The 14253-nt window shown below is 43.4% G+C and overlaps 1 long non-coding RNA gene across 1 annotated transcript; it reads right to left on the bottom strand.

Moving 5' to 3' along the window:
• Window positions 1–1530: 1530 nt before the first annotated feature.
• On the bottom strand, window positions 1531–13933 carry LOC311437324. The gene is made up of 2 exons (XR_014693405.1): window positions 13587–13933; window positions 1531–4473 (listed from the first exon to the last, which is right to left on the bottom strand). It is a non-coding gene; the product is annotated as an uncharacterized lncRNA (long non-coding RNA).
• Window positions 13934–14253: the final 320 nt, after the last annotated feature.

Raw genomic sequence — 14253 nt, 5'->3', positions numbered from 1 at the left:
CAAAGTTAAGCAAGATGAGTCCTATCCATAGTGCTGGCATCTCCCCATGGTTTCCATTTGCAGCAGTACTCTAACAGATGCTGAGAATACATTAAATGCTTTCCTAATGTCACATTCCCATGTCTGCAATTATGGTAATTGCCTCAATGAAGTTTTGCAATTGCAAACGAGCAGGAAGCCATCTGCAAAGGAATCTGTCTATTAAGATGTGGCCCTTACTCTGAAAGTGCTTGAAAAGCCCCAGCACATTTCTTGGGCTAAAGATAAAAAAAAAAAAAAAAAAAAAAAAAGGTCAGACTCCTGCAGCAATATGGAAAGTGTCCAGAATGCACTCCAGCGATCCAAGAAATAGATTGACTTTTGCTTCAGGACTGGGCTAATTAAATACTGCTAACTACATCTGAATAGAATTAAGTCTAATTTAAGGGCCTTTCTAAGCTTCAGGGCAATGTAGACTTGTCCTAAAAAAAAAAAAAAAAATAGGAAAAAGAAATTACCGACTGCTGACAACAGGTGTCAGCAACAGAAGTAGCTGAACCAGTGCTGAATGTGAATCAGCTACAAGTGTAGACAAGGACAAACCAAGTTCATCACTGCTTCTGAAGCCCTGGAGAAGACCTCACTTGGAAATATGCAAGAACATGGGGAGCAGAACAGATATGAACCAGAGCAGTTGTCCTGAGCACAGATGTCCTCACCAGTAGGTACAGATAACTAGCACAGCTCTAACTTCTGTGGCACAGATAATGTTTGTTCTCGCACCACCCATGCCAAAAGTAGCTTAAGTTCCCCTAGAAGCTCTTGGGTGGTGGCCAAGTGGACTATTTTCAGAGTACTTGCTCCCATCCTCTTACTTATTCCTCCTGCCCTACAGTCCACAGGGTTTCCCTGAGTGACTGACTGGGTATTTTGCTTCTCTTTGGCATTTTCTGAGCCTCATTTCCCTGTGCTTCTGGCTCCCTGTGTCCTCAGATGTGTATGCCCTGCACACCACACCATGCATCCATGTCAGATCCAGATGAGGTGTTTTAGCAGGAAAGCTGCATGGTAACAAGACATTTATTTGATAAGCAAGAGGAACAGAGAGCAGAATGCAGCTGTCTCAATCTGCCCTTTCTGTGGCAGCTATTTTGCTGCCATTTTCAGCTGGCTCCTTTGCCACCATTTCTCCAACTGTGTTTCTTTAGCAACATCCCTTGTCTCTTCTTCTTCCCCTTCCTCTTTTTCTTTTGAACATACATTTAAGATGTTTTGTTTCAATGCCCTTTCTCAGTAATTTATCCCATATGTGTGCATGACTCTCTACATGAAGTGCTTTTGCCCAAATCCTTCTTTGCAGCCATTTTTTGTTTTGGATTTATTTTTAATATTCCTTTTCTCCTCTGCTTTCAAAAATGAGCTTGTGTAACACTTCCTACAGTCCTCCCCCACCTCCACAGTCACAAATATCCATCGGATGTGGCCCCTCATCATCTGTTCCCTGTCCATATACCATCCTTCCCTCCCCACAGAGAGATCAAGACAAACAGGTTTGCAGTTGGTATTTATTAACAGAGCAAAAGCAGCAGGTTTAAATTCCTCTGGGCATGTTTTTGTTTTGGTAAAGAGAAACAGTAAGGGCAGGACTAACAGTTCAGGACACACACCCAGGCTTGCAGCCCAAGCTGACTGCGGCACCTGTTCTTCTGCAGGCTTGGGGAAGGAGAAGGGAGCAAATCCAGACTTGGCAAAAGTGAGGGCAGTCTCATCCATTTCAAAAGAATCACACCCATTTACACCCACTCCAAGTTAACATCCCTATTTTAATTTACCTTTGTACCTCCTATTAGAGTAATTTCACCTCTAAGTCCTGTTACGAAATAAAATTTTTGCCAGCGGTTAAGAGTGTTGGATCAAGCTCACAAGCTTTCTCCATTTGTTAGTATTCAGCACTTTCACATGGGTTAGATGTATTACAAGGGAGGGAAAGTAAATTTCTGCTCCTGATTTGTGACAAAGCTGGATGAGCATCCATACACAAAAACAAAATAGAAGCCTTCATATCTATATCAAGAAAAACAATTGTGCATATGCTCAACCTTCCACTGACAGTAACTAGACTGAAATATTATGTTCTATGGATGTATATGCTTAACACTATATTTGAAAATCTTGAAAGTATAAAAGAGAAATGGTGGCAATGGGCAGAAATTGGTATCATCATTGGTGTCAGGATGGAACAGATGCAGCCATCTTCTGGACACCCCACACTGGGAAGACCTACTAGATCTTTTTCCTCTCAATTTTAGGAGCTAGGGGTATATAGCTAAAGAGTGGCCAGTGAGATTCACAGAGAGAACAAGGTTTTTGCTACAAGGCCTATTAATTCCCATGATTTCCAATGGAATTTTCCAGAGCAGGTGAAAAGCATTCCCTTGGAAAGAATGAGTCTGAACTCATTTGGGTCTGTACTCATTCAAATTGACCAAATGTGTTGACTACTTGTCTAATGGCAGAAAACCTTTCTAAGGGAAGATAATTCACTTGGACCTGACAGATATCCTCCCATGACATATTTTATTCTCTTTATGATATATATATATATATACTTAATGCAGTATCTCAGATAAATCAGTGTGTTTATCAAAGGGAATTTTACTGAAAAGATGTAAATTTGGGTACTGTGGTGATGATGGCCCACACCTCCACCACTGTATGCTAAAGGGAACCAATTAAACAAAGACCTAAGTGTTCAAATGAATAATTGTCCATTGTTTCAATACCCACTGTTAAGTCTGCAGCACACCTGTCATAAATCCACTTACGTTAAACACTTGCATGTGCTCTGCCCTCCTGATGTGGAATGGTGAACACCACAGAGACCATCCACATCAATTTCACGGGGCATTCTGTTTTTTAAAGGATGGTGGAGTTTTCCACAATGAATGTTCCTATTCCTAGCAAATATTTATAAACTAGCATGTTGATGATGACTGTACCAAGTCTGAGAGTACCAGTCAGTCAAAAGGTCCATCTAGCCCGATTTCCTGCCTCTGACACTGGATAAAAGCAAATGCCTAGTGAAGAAAGTAGGAACAGAGCTAGTATATAATGTTGTTTCCCAAGAGTATTCTCCCAAACTCTAATGGCTTGAGACTCAGGAATTTCTTAATGTTTTGTGTTTAATAAAGCAGGATGGATTTCCCTTCTGCAAACTTGTTCAATCACCACTTGAGCCTATGTAAACTCTTAACACCCACAACATCTGTTGGAGAATGGTCCTGGGGTTTCACTATGCCTGATGGTAAGAACTGATTGCTCTTGGTTATTCTGAACTTTTCCCTTGACAGCCTCTTTGCTTGTATAGGAAGAGACAGCGAATAACCACCCCTTCCAGGACATACATGAGTTTACAGACTGCTGTCATAGATGTCTTCAATCAATCCTCTCTTGAGCTAAAGAATTCAAGCAGCTTAAAAGATCTGGCTTAATAAATTTTTGCTTGTAAGTAAGCTGTCCCATGCCATGGATCACTTTTATTATCCTTCTCTGAACATCTTCCAGCTCTGCAGGTCTCTTCCGAGTTGGGAAGAGCAGAACTGCTGGAGGATGTGGGCATACCACAAGTTGTTAGGGGGCAGCATGAAGATTTCTAATTTGTTCCCTTCTATTTTGATACAAATCCCTAAGATGAGAGGAGCTTTGACCTCTGCTGATACCTTAGGTAGTTTCCTGTATTACAACCCATGACTGTGCACCTTCATGACAGTGGTGAGCCCACTGTTTTCTGCATGAGGCAAGACTCCTTTTTTTTCCCATATGTATCACTCTATGTTTATCCACAGTGACACTAGAAATGTATCTGTGCAGCAAGTTCAGACTAAACTGGGGCCCACGTTTTTGGCTAGGCAATCCTCCAGTCTCGTGGCTGTTGTACTGACATCACTACAGAGTCATGCACTGGTCAGCTTGAAGGCTGTGTGATAAAGGATCACTTGGAAGATGGGGTCTTTCTGCCTGCTTTTGCTCCATCCTCCACTCCACGCAAAGCTGCACACCCCTGGTTTGAGGGAACCTGCCCAGCTTCATGCTGGCACAGAGAAGAAGTGCTGAGACAGTCAGGAACAGCAGAGAGGCAGCTGGAGTGTCTGCTCCTCACCACTCTTCAGTTATTCCATACCCTCTTCTCAGTCCCGTGTTTCTGCACAGCACACTCATCCTTTGGCCACTGAGCATGCAGTAGAGTTGCAACCTGAAGGGCTGGCTTTCATCAAGCCAGAGGCAAGGAGGCAATATGCCCAGACCTGGGGGTAGCGGAGATAACTGGCAAGTAGAGGCAGGACCTCAGCCTCAGGTGCCCACTCACCTGATCCTTTACACATATCCCTTCTCCTCACAGCCAAGCCAAAATAAACTGCTTCTGACCACACTGTGGACTGTTAATTGTGAAGGCACTTGATAGCTCATAGACTCTTCCCTTCTCTCCAACACGTGCTGTAAGAAACAAATGGCAGTGGTTAGAAACCTAACATTTCAACCTTTGTTCCACTACTTTGCCTATTTTGGTCACCTGTTTAATTCAATGGTTCTTATTAAACATTAATAATTTTTCTTTCTATTTGAATTACTTGCCATGTCCTTGGGTCAAATGCATGAAAATCAGACTGACTGCACAAGACACCACCTGGCTCCCAGGTGGACTCCTGTGACCCGCGCTTGGCACCCCTCAGATACCTATTTAGATAGCAAGGCTTATAGAGAGAAACCAGATATATAACCAGATATATGGAAAATGTACCAGGTTTTTAAAAACTTTCATAGTTAGACATGCCAAAAAGAGATACTAAGATAGGACCCAAAGTATTTGGGATTTGTTTTCAAATTGTGTCATAGGCACATACTTTATTTATGTGTAGAGTGACTACTCAGTTAATTTTACTGTGCACATAAACATGAACTACTTGGTACAAGATCTATTTTTATGTGAATGTAAAACATGATTAATGAAAGAAAACCCAGATATTGTAAGATATTTCATCTGTACCATTTCAAAGCGAATCTGATAAAAGCTAAGCAGAACACAAATCTGTACTAAATTAAAACAACTCCACCACTCCCTCCACCCCTACTCATGAAGTCATTAAAGTTATTTGGGGGAAAAATGTAAGTCTGGAAAATCAGTTTATTGCTAAAGTGCAGGATTTAGAAAAATGCAGTTGGAAAGAGCAAACTCTCGTTGACTTCACTGAGACCAAATATCGCTCTCATTTCTTAAACCCTTGTAGGTCAATGCCAGGGAGCTTTGGACCAGGATATAAATCACCTCGTGCCTGCATGTCACAAATCATGTCATATAAAGCCCTGTCTCTACCAACTCACAACTCATAATACATTAACAAAACAAAACAAAAAAAAGTGAAGAAGAAGAAGAATTAGGAGAAAAATACGCCAATCTAATTTTTGTCTGTCTGCATTACTAGAATCAATGCTTTGCCTTGCATTGATTGTCAGTATGGATGAGAGGGGTTAACAGTAAGATGACAAAATTTGGCTGTTCATAAAGATTCTTAGATTGTTTTCCTTGTACAAGCCCAGATGTGTCTTACTATGAGAAATTGCATTTGGGATAAGAAGCCAGTGATACAAAAGGTGGTAGAATGTCACTTAAAGTTATTTAGACTTGTCAAGCTTTATGAACAGACAGAAGTCATGAGCAGTGGTCTTGTGGTTGATGGCTAGCCTGACGCTGGCAATATCCCTTGAAGGCATTCATATAACACTGCTGAATGTGTTCTAATGACAGAAAACTAATGTAAGAAACCAAGAAACACTCTGTGGCCCAGAAATATAACCACACACGTCAGTCATTTCTGAAGTGAACTGTTGTGTCAGAAGCCCTTAGGAAATGGTGATGTCCTTCCACCATCAATGGTGATGTTGGCTGTACATGAAGAAAATATGGAAGATAACAGTTGCTGCAACAATAGGAACAGACAGGAAAGAAACAGGAAGAAATGAAGCTCTGAGAAGAGTGTACAGAGAGGAGAACAAATGGCCCAATGCTGTCACAAAAAAAAAAAAAACAAAAACAACCTCACCTCTGGTGTAACTGTCTTCCTGCAGCACTGTGCTGGTGGGGCTTATCAGGTCACAGGATCTGTTGTAGAGAGGAACTGGTGGTTCCATCATTGCCAGCTTTGCCTGGGGGCCTTTCCAAGGGGACCTCCAAGAGGTTACATCCTGTCTGCCAACTGTGGGCTCTTGCCAGCAGTTCCTCTATCTCATTCAGCAAGGCTTGGTCAACAATTTTCAAATAACATGGTTATTACTATTCAACCTGCTCACAATAAATGTGTAGGGCCCCTGCAGAAAGACAGATGAGATCTTTCTACTGCCCTTAATAGTTTCTTGGGTCAAGGGGAAAGACCCGTGGCATGAAAAGAGAGAACCTCATAAACTCACAACTGTTCTTTGAAGAGCCCTTTGCAAGGCCTCTTGTAAGCATGGTAATGAGAAGAACAAATGAGGGACAGAGCCATAACATACAGCACTATTGAGACTTTATGAAATGTAAGTTCATAAAGAACCTTCATAAAGTTCATAAAAGTTGGTTTAAAAAGAACTTTCATAAAGTTCAAAGTTGGTTCATAAAGTCCGCCCCCCCCCCCTCCCCCCCATATCACAAGAGCTTTTATCTTTATTTTGCTTTACATTAATTAGTCAGTGTACATGAAGAATAACTCAATAGCAATACAAAATAGCCCCTTCCTGAAAAATCTGTTTGTATTTCTGGAACTCATAGATAAAGGTAATTGAACATTAATTTTGGAATTTACCCAAGAGATTCAGTGATAGCTTATTTTAAGTTAAGATTCCAGATGCAAGAAACATACCTTGTCTAAATTATCCTGAAGATTAAAAAAAAATAAATCAAACCATGTCAGAAAGAAAGCAGAGGAGATCAGAACCAAGTTCCCAGGGAGGGCACACAAACAGTGACTCAAGAAGGAAGCTTGTGAAATGTGGGGAAATACTTGGTAATTACTTTATGGTTTTGTTTTGTTTTATTCAAAACAATTAAACAAGGAAACATGAAAAAAAAAATACAGCAAACAGCAATAATGAACTTAGCATGGACTAAGTTCATTGTTTATGAACACCTACCACCTCCACAAAATTAACCAGATGGATTTCATGCCAGAAAGCTTACCCGATGAGATGCAGAAAGATGTACCTTGAAAACTTCGAGCAAAAGGGAAAGGAAATCTTATTCCATCACACACTAGTTTGACCTGCCTTAAAATCAAAGTAAGTTCTCCATGGACTTCAAAGTGACTTGGATCAGGCCTCTGTGGGGCATAGGAATGCAGATCTTCTACGTAGGATGGTCCTCCAGAAGGAGCTGCAAGCCAAGATCTTCCTTTGAATTCTCTTGACAAATTTCTGTAGCCCAAGGCTATGCCCTGTCCAGGTACCACATTTCTGGGTTTAAACATTGCACTTTTTTATGTAAAGCATGTGCCTGTGGCATCAAAGAGGAAAAAAGCCCTGCCGAGAGCTCTCCTAAGGGCTTGAAATGAAGCTCTGCACATAGCCGCAAACAAAAACCACCTCTGCTGCCACCCCGGGCACGTACAGCGGCAGAAATTGGGTTTCTCCCCAGCTGTTACTCGGAGCCACTGACACTAGGTGTCACTCTGAACTGTGGGGGAGCAGGAAGGAAAAGTAACGAAGAAAATGAAGACCACGAAAGCAATGGTTTCCATCTCAAAGCTGGGGCAGAGAAGGGCCCCTGCCCCACACTCCAGCAGCGCTGCCTGCACAACCACCCTCTGCTTCAAGAATGTTACGGCTCAGTGTACCTACATTAGTATAAAATCGGAGAAGCTGTTCAAGTGGCAGCTCCAACTTCCAGTTGTGATTTAGGAAAAAGAGAAGAGAGAGGTTACATGGACCAACACTGTCAGTATTCCCAAAGCATCAGGCACTGGACCAGCGAGCTTTCCCCTTCTGTGCAGCAAAGGGGAAACTTCAGCTGACAGCAAAGAGCGAACTATTCACTGAACACAGACAGCAGCAACGCTCTTGGACTGGTGTGAGATAAAAGTCTACAGTTATTTCCTTGCCTAATACATGCCAGAGAACTGAATTAAATACACTCTCTGATATGTTCTCCACCTCCCTCCCCATTTCTCCCCAAACAGTAGCAGGAGGATCTTGCCACCCACATTTGCACTGTCCTGAGGAATGTATGCATCTATTTTTGGATAATTTTGAAACCTTTGGGAACATTCCTTTTTCGTCACTTTCTATTATATTTTTTTCCTGTATTCCCCTGTGAATGTCCTCATCTTCCTTTGGCAGCTATTGCGCATTGAGATGCTCATGACTGAACTGCAAGGCAATCCCTGGAACTCCAGGAATCCTAACCTGGTGAAGCACTTAGCACATGAGTGGGAAATTATTCCCTCTGCCTAAGGAGCAGTTGTCTCCTTGGTCAGCAATAGGCCTGCAGTATTATAGACAAGCTATTTTGTCCAGAAGGCAGAAATAGTGGAACCTTAAAAGGATCTGCTCAGAAAACTGTTTGACAGTTTAATAATGTCTGCTGTCTGTACAGGGGTCAAGGACAAGGACAACAATGAGGAGATTGAGGAACAAGTTCACATGAGTCTCTAGCTGTTTACTAAAAATACTGCCAACATGATGCTTCTGATATTTTAGTTTGCAGCACTGATCCAAAAAGAGGAAGTGCAGATGACTGAGAAGATATAAAAAACTTTTGTTTTTCTTCTCCTTGTGACAGGTTGTGTAACTGCAGCCCTGGAGAGAGCTGCTAGTGAGGAGTGTCAAGTTAGAACCTGCCCTGCCTTCCCCAGGTGGGTATCAAGAATGCAATGCTGTTCCCTTCACCATTCCATTGCCATCCTCTCTGAGGGGCCTGAGTCTAGAATGCAGTTATAATCCTGCCCATCCAGTCCATGGATTGTCATCCTACCTTGTCAGTTATCCACTGGAGACCAAGTTAAGCCAAACAACCCATTCACTTTGTATTCCCTGAACAGTTGTCAGATATCAAAACTATTTTGCCCAAATTTAATTTAAGACTGGGCTTCACTGAAAAAGTAGCTCAAGCTGACTTAGTTTTGTTCTAGCATGAAAGTTTAAAATGACAATTTTAAACATGGTTATATATATATATATTATTGTAATTATTATAATTATTGTAATATATATATATATTACAATAATATATATATATTATTGTAAGGGTGATGAAGCACTGGCACAGATTGCCTAGAGATGCTGTGGAGTCTCCATCCTTGGAGATATTCAAAATCCCAAACAGCCACAGCCCTGGGCAACCTGCTCTAGGTGGCCCTGCTCTGAGCAGGGTGTTATATTAGACAATCTCCAGAGCTGCCTTCCAACCTCACCAATCCTCTGATTGTGCATTTCTGTGCCTGTGCACGGACTCTCTGTGGACCATATTCTCTATAACGGCCTTCATAAGCTTGTGGGTCCCCAAGACTTACTTCTCCTGTATGGGTCAATAGGTTTGGCACCTGGTTATTCTTGCTACGGTATACTAAGCCATTCTGTTATATTTTTATGCAACATATGGTGGAGGAATATGCCTGTTTGTGTTTTTTTGTACATGCAAGAGGACTTGTAAGACAGCGTGGGGCAAGAAGGTGTTTAAGCCTTTATCTTCCATATACATAGGATACATGCAAACACAAGCAACAACTTGGCGTCTCTGAACCTGCCAGGCAGGGCTGAAGGTGCTGCCACACTTGGTGAGGGAGCTCAAGTGTGGAAACCTTGGAGTTAAGGACAACATCTAGATCTGAGCTTGAGATAGCGCTGCAGTGAAGTCCTAAAGGTGAAAAGCTGTACTGTCCTTCACAAAATATCTGAATTTGACCTTTGTATGCAGGCTGTTTCCCCTCTCCTCAGAATGACTAAGAAAAAAAAAAAAAAAAAAAGAGAGAGTTTGAAGCTGAGGAAAGGCAGTTCTGGAGTTTAAGGGAAGCACTGGGAGTCAGGAAAACTGGATCTGTGCCTGCTTTCTTCTGAAGGTCACTGCCTCCATATTATCCTCACTGCACTGTGGGACTAATAACTAACTTCCAGAAGTATTCTGAAAGTTAAGGTGAGAGATGTTTGGTAGCTCATGAGACCTCCTGTGCAAGGAAGGACGAGAGTTACGCACTGTGGGAGAGCTAAATGCTGTGATGTGCTCAAGGCTTGTGTGGCAACTGGATTTCAGGCCTTTCCCCAGCATGCTGCCGCCCACACCCTTACTACACTTTGCCATCTTTAAAGTGTTCATCCCATCAACTCCCCTGTAAGGTAGGGCAGTCCTATTTACCCATTAACTTATGGGGAACAGAAACTTTGATGTCTGACTTGTCCAAGGTCACACAATGACTCTCCAGATCTGGCAACTAGGCCTTCCTTCCTCTTCCCTACACAGGTTTGTTTCTCTCCAGTCCACTGCAGCTGTATCAGGGCCAATTTCAAATACAGACAAGCAGAGTGACTCTACCAGTGGAAATTCCCAGCACAGATACTGACTCTTTTTATCTCAACCAGTTCATACAGGACTGGAATCTGGCTCTGTTATCTTCCTGCATCTGATTCAGGTTTTAGGCTTCTGCTCTGCACCAGGTAGGTGGTCATAGAAGCAAAGTACAGTGCTGTACGTGGGCTGAGGCCCTCACCAGTGTGCAGCAAGTCCTTCTGAACGGAGATGAGTTGTTTCAGGATTTGTGCCTTGATGAAAGGCTCTTTTGGATTTGCACTCATTATTATTGGGATTGCTGCTCCTGAAGGATCCCCAATGAACCAATGGGATCACAAAATAGAAGGCCAGAACCATAGTAAAGGTCTTTGGCAGACCTTGTATCTGCCTGGAGCAGCTTTTAGCCACAGGCAGCCTAGGGGGAAGATGTTTTGTTAGAGCTGTCATCTCACAGCAGAAAAGCAGAATTCAGCCATGATGTACTAACCCACCTGTAGCAGGTTCAACACACTCACTGCCTTTGGAGCCTTGGCTCATGATCCCCTAAGCAGTCCTGCTGCACTTGGGTGGCAGCTCTGTGCCCAGCTCTGCCAAAAGCAGCTTGCCGTGGGCAGGTTTGGTGGGTCACAAGTGCTGGGGCTACTTGCTTGTGTTTGGAGGCTGTGCTGTTCCTTCCTCCCATGGTCCTAAAATGCCCCATAACAAGCAGGTAGAAAGGTTGACTATAATGCATCAGTTGAAAGTGAGACATGGTTAAGCAATCCAGAGTATATTATCAGCTGCTGCAGAAGCATTCTGCTTAGTCTTTTATTTTTTAATTGGCGAAATGAGTAACAAACACACTTTTCAGCATGAAATAAACATCTAATTGTCTGTCAAAGCTGAACAGAGGAAAGCAGTCCATAGCATTCAGATTCCTCATGACAGGAATGCTTGGAAAGGATTGTGACCACCAAGGATAGAAATACTGTTACGATGTCTGGAGGGAATGTCAGTGGTACATGGGGGGGCTTTGAGAAGGACACGGCTGGAGGAAAGGTACAGAAGAGGTGAGTGGCACGCAGCCCAATGCGAGCCTCACAGAGCACAGTCTCGCTCATTATCAAGGACAGCACTGCTGTATCAGCAGCCATGCACAATGCTATCGCTTTCGTTTCAAGCCAAGGTGCTTCCACGTGCCCTGCTGCCTCTAGAAGGTGGTTCTCCACCACTGCAGCAAACTGTCACAGGCAGGTGACATCCTGACAGCACAGGCAGTGGTGAGGGTGTGAAGAAGGAGCGCTGGTTCTGACATTTAGGTCTGTTGTACACCTGCCTGTCAGGGAGTCCTGCATCAGCTGTGTTGCATCACTTCTTTTCTGCAACAGGCACAAGTGGGTCAGCGAGTCCCCCTTCTCCCGCTCCTCACGCTGTGCTGTGGGGTCTTCTCTGCAGAGCCTTGGAGTGGGGCCAGGGCTGCAGCCCAGCCACCAGCCATGTGTGCCCCGAGCAGAGCAGTGCAGGCGCCCAGGGAGACCCCCAAAGCAAACAGGCTGCCCGTGAGGGGACTCTTATTTGTGGGAGGCACATGGTGTGTGACAGATGGCTGCTTATCTAAGGGAACTGATCATCAGCTGATACTGAATCACCACTACGTTTTAGTAAGCTCACTGAGTAAACGGACTTTTCTTTGTTTGATTCCAAACCACCTGTAGCTGCTCTGAATTCCCATTGTAAACCCTCCCTGACACAATAATGCCATTATTCACACATGCATTGAATATTGAATCTGGCCAGGTGGAGCTTATACCGTTAGCTTTTGTGTTTGCTTGGATACTACACAGGGTCATGCAATCCTTACATCCAATGGAGATTCAAATGCAACCGAAGTACAAAACCCTAATACGGTTACATGCTCCATGGGAGCAGGCCATAGATTATTGATTGCTGGGGTGAAAAATGCAGGACGCTTTCCAGGGAAATCATGCTTAGCAGTGTGCAGGGGACTTCTGTTGTCAGAAAGATGAGTCTCCAGCTGAGGCGACCCCCAGCACTCACTCTGGACTAATCAGCCGCTGGCGAATAATGAAAGTTTCAGGCTAAATCAGTAACTCCTACCCATTCATGTACATGAGTATGTGTCTATGTGTTTGTACTAATGTACATGCAAATATATACATGTGTGTGTGTGTGTGTATACAAGCTGGTACATGATTATTTATATGTGTGCCTAGACAAAACATTTGATAAATATAAATGGCATAATCACCTATAGAAGTGAATAATTAGAACGACAAGCACTTTGAAAAGACATATAACAATTAGTAAAATACATATTATACATAGCCTATGCTAGGGATGAGAGCTACGGTAGAATCTTTATGCCAGAAGTGAGACAGCAGGCCAAGATATCTGCAGAATTTAGGCAGCAGGATCTTGAACTACAGCCCTGAACCACTGCCACCACCCCCAATATCTCCCAGCTGAGTTACTCAGTGATCTACATTTCTGGCCCCGGCCAGGACGCGGAGATCCCAGGCCCTGACAGGTGGCTGAGCAACCCCAGGCGCTTGCCTGAAGTCCCGCCAAGCCCCGGCATCTGGGCTGGGAGGCTGATCTGCTGGATGTGCTCACAGAGATGTGACACCCCTCCTCCAGCTCGGGATCTTCACTCAGACCTGCCACCGCTGCATCTTCTAACAGGTAGAACATCAGTCCCTAACGTGAGCACCTCCTGGAAAGGATGCCTAGGATTTCTTCATGGCAGGGTTAAATGTATTGCACTTCCAGAAATGTTTTATCACCATCCTAAACAGCTCTGTAAGCTGTTCTGGACATGCACCTCTAAAACAGCTGTGTCAACACAAAACATGCACTCAACCATCAAAGAGAACTGAAATGATACTCCTGGGTACTGACAGATTAATCCTATGCGCTTCCTCCCAGCCCTGGGATTATGTCCGATTCTTATCCACTGAAAATTTACTGGAAAATACATAAGGGCTAGAGCAGGAGTAATACACATGAGCAGAGACCAGATCAAGGGCTTTCCGTCCCCATTAACTACCCTAGTGATTAGGTTGCAGAACCCAGGTCTTACCTGCTCTTTTTCTGTCTGCAGACACCTGGCATCCTCTGGTGCACGGTAGCATAACTCTTGCAGGAGGAGATGTCTTCTTGAAAATTTGTGTTCATGTGGACTGAGGACTAGTTTGGGGTCAAGTGTGCTAATCACTGGACTGCTGGGGAAGTCTGCCATTGGTAATGTGTTTGAAAATCAGGTATACTGTATTTTGTGAGATATCCACGCCACTCTGCTTCCTTTCTGGATTTGCTGGAGCTCAGGCAGTAAGTAGGCAGCTCAAATGAAGGCAAATATTTAGGGAGCTTTTGGACATTGCTGCTGGGAGACATGCATGTACAGGCCTTGAGCAGCACTTCCAGAGCATTTCTAACACACTGGCTTACTGAATATGTAATGCATAAATGACAGTCACATGTGCAGTAAGTGATTACCCCAACCACACTGAGAATCATCTAGAAATTTTAATCCCAAATCCTCAAACTTCACCTGGGTAAGTGCTTCAGGTGGAATAAGAGGGTATTTCTGGTGACAATTGGACAGAGAATTGCTGTATTTGCAGGACATGATGGCTGCAGGGTGGAAGAGTTTAGATCAAAATCTCAGACTTAAGAACTTAAGTGCTGTATTCATAATTAATCTCCTAAATCTTTTGCGGGTCTGTCATTTATTTCTTTCTCCAGTT

This window comes from Aythya ferina, assembly GCF_964211825.1.
Source record: "Aythya ferina genome assembly, chromosome: 1".
NCBI classification, from domain to species: domain Eukaryota; kingdom Metazoa; phylum Chordata; class Aves; order Anseriformes; family Anatidae; genus Aythya; species Aythya ferina.
Note: the sequence above shows the minus strand (reverse complement) of the source record. Positions and strands in the feature narration are given on the sequence as shown.